The following is a 7836-nucleotide window of genomic DNA, read 5'->3' on the forward strand; positions in this document are numbered from 1 at the left end:
GAGAAGATAAATGGAAAATATACATTAAGGGCTACTGACTAAGGACTTCTTTCCTTTCTTGCATCCTGAATCAAAGTTGCACCCTAGAACTGAGATATTTAGGTGGATAGAGAACTATAATTCTGGTCTAATTTCCCCTTTCAGAGCCTGCAGTAAAGAGTACCAGCCTTGTTGCACTCTTTGAGGCCTGTGTTATTCTTCTTCCCCACTAAGCTAATTTTCTAGCAATGGTAAAAAAAAACTAAGTTCAAATGAATTGAAGTGCTGAGTCATTGTAGTTAAAGTTGACAAGGAGTGAGGAGTCCACCCATATACAAAACTCTCTCAGAAAAGGCAGCCCTAGGAGTCTTCATAATTGGCAGAGTGAGCTAGGCTTTGCAGGAGAGGGCAACATGCTCAGTCAATAGTCCTTAATGATAAAATTTGCTAATTATGCTCCTTTGATCCTTGGGATGTTTGTAAGTGATTTTTAGGTTCCCCTTTGCAATCTTACTTCCTGCTTTGCTACTTTATACTGAGTGCTTATAAATTTGTTCAGACTATACTTACATAGAAAGGGGAGAGCATATATCAGAACCAGAACAAGAACCAATTTTAATATAACATCTTAAACTTAACAGGTCCAAAACAGAATGCATGATCTTTGCTCCCAAACCCTCTCCTCTTCCTATTTTCTCTATCTGTGGACTGTACCACCATCTTTCCAGTCACCAAAGTTCACAATTTAGGTGTCATCCTTGACCCTCACATCCTCCATAATCAAACAATTTCTATTGATTCTACTTTCTCTTGTCCATACCCCCTTCTATCCTCTGACACTTTCCCTGTTGGTTCTCATGACCTCATGCTTGGATTATTCCAACCTTCTGCTGGATGGTCTCCTTACTCCAAATCTCAACTCTCTCCAATCCATCTTCCACTCATCTATCAAATTGAGCTTTGTAAATGCAGGAATCAGCTAATTCATTAAACTCCAATAGGGGCAGCTAGCTGGCCCAGTGGATAGAGGCCTTGGATTCAGGAGGACAGGAGTTTGAATCTGACCTCAGATACTTGCCACTTACTAGCTGTGTGACCTTGGGCAAGTCACTTAATCCTGATTGCCTCACATACAGGACCATTACCAGTTGTCCTGATTCATAGCTAGCCCCTGGAGGGGAAAGTGAGTTCGGTGACTTAGCACAGCATCCCCTCATTGAAATCTAACTCATATGCTTGTCATGGCATCACCTCCCTGATGTTGTGGTCTTCTTCAAAAATGGACAAACATTATTATAAACTCCAGTAGTTTCCTATTTCTTCCAGGATCAAATTAAAAAATGCTCTGATTTTTAAAGTCCTCCACAACCCGGCCTACCTTCATCCATTCCAGTACTCTTACACCTTATACTCCTATCATCCCTATTTACTCTATTTTCCAATGATGCTCCCTTGATGTTTCTTAATCTTAACACACCACTTCCCAATTCTAGATATTTTACTGTCTGCCTCATGCCTGGAATGTTCTCTCTCCCTATTTGTTTTTCTGGCTTCCCTCAAGACTTAGCTAAAGTCCTACCTTCTGCTCCCCTTAATCTTAATGCCTTTCCTTTGAGACTCCCCAAATTTATCCTGTATATATCCTGTTTGTCCATAGTTGTTTGTATGCTGTCTTCCCCACTAGCCTAGGAGATCCTTGAGAACAGGGACTGCTTTTTGTTTTTCTTTCTATCCCCAGTACTTAGTACAGGGTTTGGTAAATAGTAGGAACTTAATAAAAAATGACTAATTGCCTTGTTGGAAGCCAGGAAGAAATTAAGGACCCAGAAAAGAGAGAAGGGGAAATGAGGAGAAATCTAGGAAAGAGATGAAAGAAAGAGAAAAAGAATCTAGGAGAGAGAAATCTAGAAAGAGATGGGTCACTGGGAGGTAGAAGTAAAAAAAAAAATCCATAGGCTTATTCTTCAGCTTTTTGGATGTACCCATGACTTCCTGAGAGCTAGAAGAAAAAATAAAATATTCATACCCAAGGCCAATATAGGCTTTGGGAAGAGGTAGAAGAAGGGACTTAGGAAAAAGAAGAGACAGGAACCTATGGGACTGATGATCTCCAAATCTGAGAGGGTAACATGAACAGGAGAAGGGAATATCAATAATTGTGATGGGGAGACAGAGACACAGATGTGTCAGGGACACAGATGATCTGGGTTTGGGACATGGATGGGGGTGTCAATGATTGTGACAAGGACAAGCCAGGGTGGTGAGTGTGGTGTCAAGGACAGTGGAAAGAATAAAGGTTATGTTAGAGAATACTCTTTTTCATGTGAAACAGAAAGAAACATACTTGACTCCCTCTGCATGACAGTTTGTTTTATTAGGGACTTATTGCTATCACCTTTGTGCACTTGTGTTTCCTCTAAAGGGAAGGAGAGTGGGTGGAGGAGTTCCCAGAGATAAGAGAGGAAGCAGTAAGGTTGCTTGGTTTTGAAGAAGCCCCAGAATATTCAAAGAGGAATTCAACTGCTCATATACTAATACCTACATAATTTTGAAATATTATTTTTTCTCTTTTGAAACTGAATTTGATTAACTGTTAAAACCCAGGAGATAATTTTTGGTCCTAGGGACCCCAAACACAATGCTCTTTCCCTTCAACCTCAGGTCTTGGTCCACTTCTTTTGACCCACTTGGTTTCTCATATTTCCTAGAGAGTGCTCCCCTCACTCCCTTCTCCACATTGTCCAAGGGCTATACTTTCCTGTAGTTACAAAGAGAAGATGAATTTGCAGTAATAGCCTAGATAAATCAATAGATTAACTTGATAGTTGACATGCAAGATGTCTGTCACCACCACCCCCATGTCCAAGAATCTTAGCCTCCCCCATCCTTTTAGTCTCCTTAGTACCCTTAACTTCTTTAATCCCATCAGTGTTTTGGGTGGTTAGATTTCCCAGTCCCTAGCCCTCTAGCAATGACTTAAGAATAAACACCTTCTATAAGAACTGGGCATACAAAGACACAAGTTTTGAAATAATCCCTGTCCTCAAGTATATATACCTATGAAGGCATATACAAAATAGTGGTTTCTGAGCAAAGTTCAGAATCATACCTAGAAAACCAGCTAGGAAAGACCTTGCTCTGTCAGGGTTAGGGTCTCAAGAAAAGAACAGAGAGACACATGGAAAAAGAAAGTCAGAGGTGGATGTGAAGGGGGATCGAATGGAAACCTGGTTTATTTGTTGACTCAGCAGTCTGCGCACTGGCCATTCTCACTTTGTGGGACAGTCCCTGTGAGTGCTAATGATGGCAGTTCAGTGTGGACCTGGGGAGGAGGACTGCTGCCACAGTTATCGGGTGTCTGTTTTCTTACATCTTTCTGCCTAGGGACTGGGCCCACCTGATAAATTCAAATTCAGGGAGCGGAGGCAGGGATCTGATGCAGAGCCCAGAAATAAGGTAGCTCTTGATAGGGAACCAATCTCTTCTGAGGTCAGTGTTACTTCAATAAATACCCAATATTTTCTTATGTCCAAACTCTTCTTCCTCAGTCTAACCCCAGCCTACTTCTCTGACTTTTTAAAATCATAAAATATCAAATCCAGCAGTGAGCTTTGAGTCATTTAGGTTCAATCCTATTTATCCTATTATTTTACCAGGAGGGGAACTATGATCCATTGAGGGCAAGATAATCATTCAAAAGTCAAAAGTTGAGTAGGGGATTAGAATCCTGAGGCATTTTGGTCTTCCTGAGGACCAAGCTAATCTTCAGACACTTGTTGGTGACCCTAGGCAAGTCCCTTAATGTCTGTTTGCCTCAGTTTCCTTATGTGTAAAAGGTAGATAATGATAGCACCTCTCTCCAGGTTGTGAGGATTAAATGAGATAATATTAGTAATATGGGTAGCTATACGGTGCAATGGATAGAGCACCAGGCCTGGAATTGGAAAGACCTGAGTTCAAATTTGGTCTCAGACACTTACTAGCGGTGTGACTTTTGGCAAATCACTTCACCCTGATGTCTCAGCTTTTTCATCTGTAAAATGAGCTGGAGAAAGAAATGGCAAACTACCTCATTATCTTTGCCAAGAAAAGCTCAAATAGGAGCACAAAGAGTTGTACATGACTGAAATGACTGATGAATAGAATATTTATACAACATTAGATTTGGAATCAAGAAGACCCAAGTTCAAATTCAATGTCTGCTGGAAATATCTCATTTGTATTTACATATTTATATGTTTATAGCTAGGTAACTGTTTGCATGTTATCTCTCTTAGGAGACTACTGGGGTAACTTGAGGGCAGGGACTGTTTTTTTTTTTCTTTATTTCCCTAGTGCTTCTCACTGTAGTGAATATCAAATGCTTAATAAATGCTTTTTGATGATTCAGATTTTACCTCTGATACCTAGGCGTGTGAGTCTTGGCAGATTCTGTAACCTTGATCAGCCTCAGTTTCTTCTTCTGAAAAATGGAAATAATATCAGTAGTACTATCTTCACAGGGTTTTCTTAAGGTTCACATAAGATGATGTATAAAAAGTGTTCTGCAAAAGGTAAAGCACCAAAGAAAGAAAAAAGGTAAATCACTATTTATATTAATGTCAGCTATTGTGGAACTGGAATCTTAGTCCCCTTACCTGTCAGACTGGAGACTAGTGGGGTCCTTTGGGTGGTAAGTGGTACTTCTCTGCCCAAGGATCCCTTTACAGACTAGAGGACATGGTTGAGCTTCAATCACAGTCTTTTATACTTTTACAGATGCAAAACAATTGTTTGTTGATTATGTTTCATGAATGTCCATCAGATAGCTGATACTTTGGCTCCCTAGCTCCTTACTACAATGCAAAAGTTTCTGTCTGCATTTTAAAAACCCAGAGTTTATAAAAAAAAATACTATTATTTTTTATTTAAGGCAATGGGGTTAAGTGACTTGCCCAAGGTTACAGAGCTAGGCAATTATTAAGTGTCTGAGGTCACATTTGAACTCAGGTCTTCCTGACTCCAGGGCTGGTGCTCTATTCACTGTACCACCTAGCTGCCAAGCATAAAAACAATTATAAAAACTCATGAGAAGGGGTTGTCACCTGAATTCTGCCATACTCAGTCCTAATGTCTCACCTAGAATTATAGAGGGCAACTTCAGAAATGAGAACTAAGAATGATCTCAGGTTGTTGGCAACAAAATGCCATTAGGTGTCACTCTCATCACATTTAATTGTCAGCTATGCACTTTATTATTTAGGTCATAAAGTTAGAGGTGATTCTTAGGAAACCTAGAGACATCCAGTCCCACATCCTCATTTTACAAAGGAGGAAACTGAAGCTGAGAGAAGTTGAGAGACACGATTAAGATTTTTGGTTTTGCAGCTCCAAACTTTTGATCCCAATCTCATATTCTTTCTGTAGCACTGGTTCTCACCGCCCCCCCCCCCAAAGTTAGTTCTTTTATCATCCAATTTCATCAATTTCTATTGGCCTCAGAGACTCTTTGGGACTCAGCCTCAGGAAGTCTTAGAGCCTATCTTTTAAGGCCAGATCAGTTCCAGGAAAACCTGTAGTTGCTTCTTGGGGTTACAAATTGATGAATGATAATGTATTTATTAGGCATTTATAATATTCCAGGCACTTAGCTAATCACTGAGATACAAATAAAAGTGATCAAGACAGTCCCTGCTCTCAAGAAGCATGCATTCCAAAGGTGAACAAAAATATGGAATTATGGAGGATCTGGTGGGAGGGGAATGAAGAAGAGTGGAGGTGCCATGCTTTGGTAGTGGACAGAAAATGAATTTTATGAGTTCAGTACTTTCCACACTAAGACCCCTCCTTTATCCTATAGAATGAGGAGAGCAGAAGGGATTTTCTCATTTTAATTCAAATGGAAACTAAGCAGCCTTGACCTTTAATTCTGCTGTGTGAATATTCTGGAATACTTCTGTGACTTTAACAGAAACCAAAACAAACAAAGAAACCAAAAACTCAAACTCAGACCTAAGTTCATTATCCATATAGGCCAGGATACATTTTTCCACTCCTCTCTAGAATAATTTTTTGAATGATATTTTATTTTATTTTTCCAATTTCATTTTATGAAAAATTTTCAACATTTATCCACTTGCAGATTTATAAGTTACACAATTTTCTTCTACCTTCCCTTTCCAACTTCCTGAGCAGCAGACAGTCTAATGAATGTTGTACATGTACATTTGTATTCAACGTTTTTACATATTAATCATTTTGTAAACGTGGAATAAGGACAAAGAGAAAAAAAAGAAAACCATCAGATAGGAAGGAAAAACATTTTAAAAAGTGAATACAGGGGCGGCTAGGTGGCGTAGTGGATAAAGCACCGGGCCTGGAGTCAGGAGTACCTGGGTTCAAATCTGATCTCAGACACTTAGTATTTACGTAGCTGTGTGGCCTTGGGCAAGCCACTTAACCCCATTTGCCTTGCAAAAACCTAAAAAAAAATGAATATAGTGTTCATTCAGATTCTGTGCTTTTTTTTTTTTCCACTCTGGATGTGGATGTTGTCCATAACAGATCTCCCAGGGTTGTCTTAGCTCTCTGAACTGCTGAGTGGAGTTGCATACATCATAGCTGATCAACAATGAGGGCAGCAAATGGCACAGTGGATAGAGCACTGACCTTGGAGTCAGGAGGATGGGAGTTCAAATGCAGCCTCAGACACTTGACCCTTACTTACCTTAGTGACCTTAGGCAAGCCACTTAACTCTGATTGCTGCTTCACATCCAGGGCCATCTGCAGCCATCTTGATTCATATTTGGCCATTGGACCCAAGGTGGCTCTGGAAGAAAAAGTAAGGCTGGTGACTTAGCACAGCACCCCTCACTTAAATCCAGTCCATGTGCTTGTCATGACATCACCTCCTTGATGACATGGTCTTTTTCAAGAATGAAGGATAAATACCATCAATTCACAATGTTGTTAAAGTACACAATGTTCTCTTGGTTCTACTCCCTTTGTTCAGCATCAGCTTGTGTAATTTTTTCCATTCTTCTCTAGAGTTCAATTATTCATGGTTTTGTATAGAACAATAGTACTCCACAGCATTCATATACCACAACTCGCTCAATTATTCCTCAGTTGATGGACATCCCCTCAATTCTTTGCCACTACAAAAAGAGCTGCTATGAATATTTTTAAACATGTGGGACTTTTGCTTTTTAATGATTTCTTCTGGATATAGGTCTAGAATTGGAGGTGCTGTGTCAAAGGGTAAGATCTTTTTTATTGCTCTTTGGGCATAGTTCCATATTACTCTCCAAAAATGGTTGGATTAGTTCACAACTCCACCAACATTGTATTAATGTCCCCATCCTCCCACAACCTCTCCAACATTGTTTTTCCTTTTTGTCATCTTAACCAATCTGATAGGTGTGAGGAGGTACCTCATGGTTGTTTTAATTTGCATTTTACTAATCAATAATGATTAGTAGCATTTTTCCATATGATTATATATATATATATAGCTTTAATTATTCCATTTAAAAACTGCCTGTTCATATCCTTTGACAATTTATCAATTGGGGCATGACTTGTAATCTTATAAATTTAATTCAATTCTCTATATATTTTAGAAATTAGACCTCTCTCAGAACCTTTAGCTGTGAAAATTGTTTCCTAGCTTTCTGTTTTCCTTCTAATTAATAGTTCCTCTCCATAATTACTGACCAGTAATTGTATCTTCCAGTTTACTGACCAGAAGAATAATTACCAAGAGCACTGGAGAGGTTATCAATGAGGCTAAGAATCTCAGGACTTAAAACTGGAAGGAATCTTAGAGCTCATCCAATGTTGAAGTTCTTAAGTTGGGATCTGTGTATTTAAAAAAA

The sequence above is a fragment of the Macrotis lagotis genome, chromosome X, assembly GCF_037893015.1.
Source record: "Macrotis lagotis isolate mMagLag1 chromosome X, bilby.v1.9.chrom.fasta, whole genome shotgun sequence".
NCBI lineage: Eukaryota > Metazoa > Chordata > Mammalia > Peramelemorphia > Peramelidae > Macrotis > Macrotis lagotis.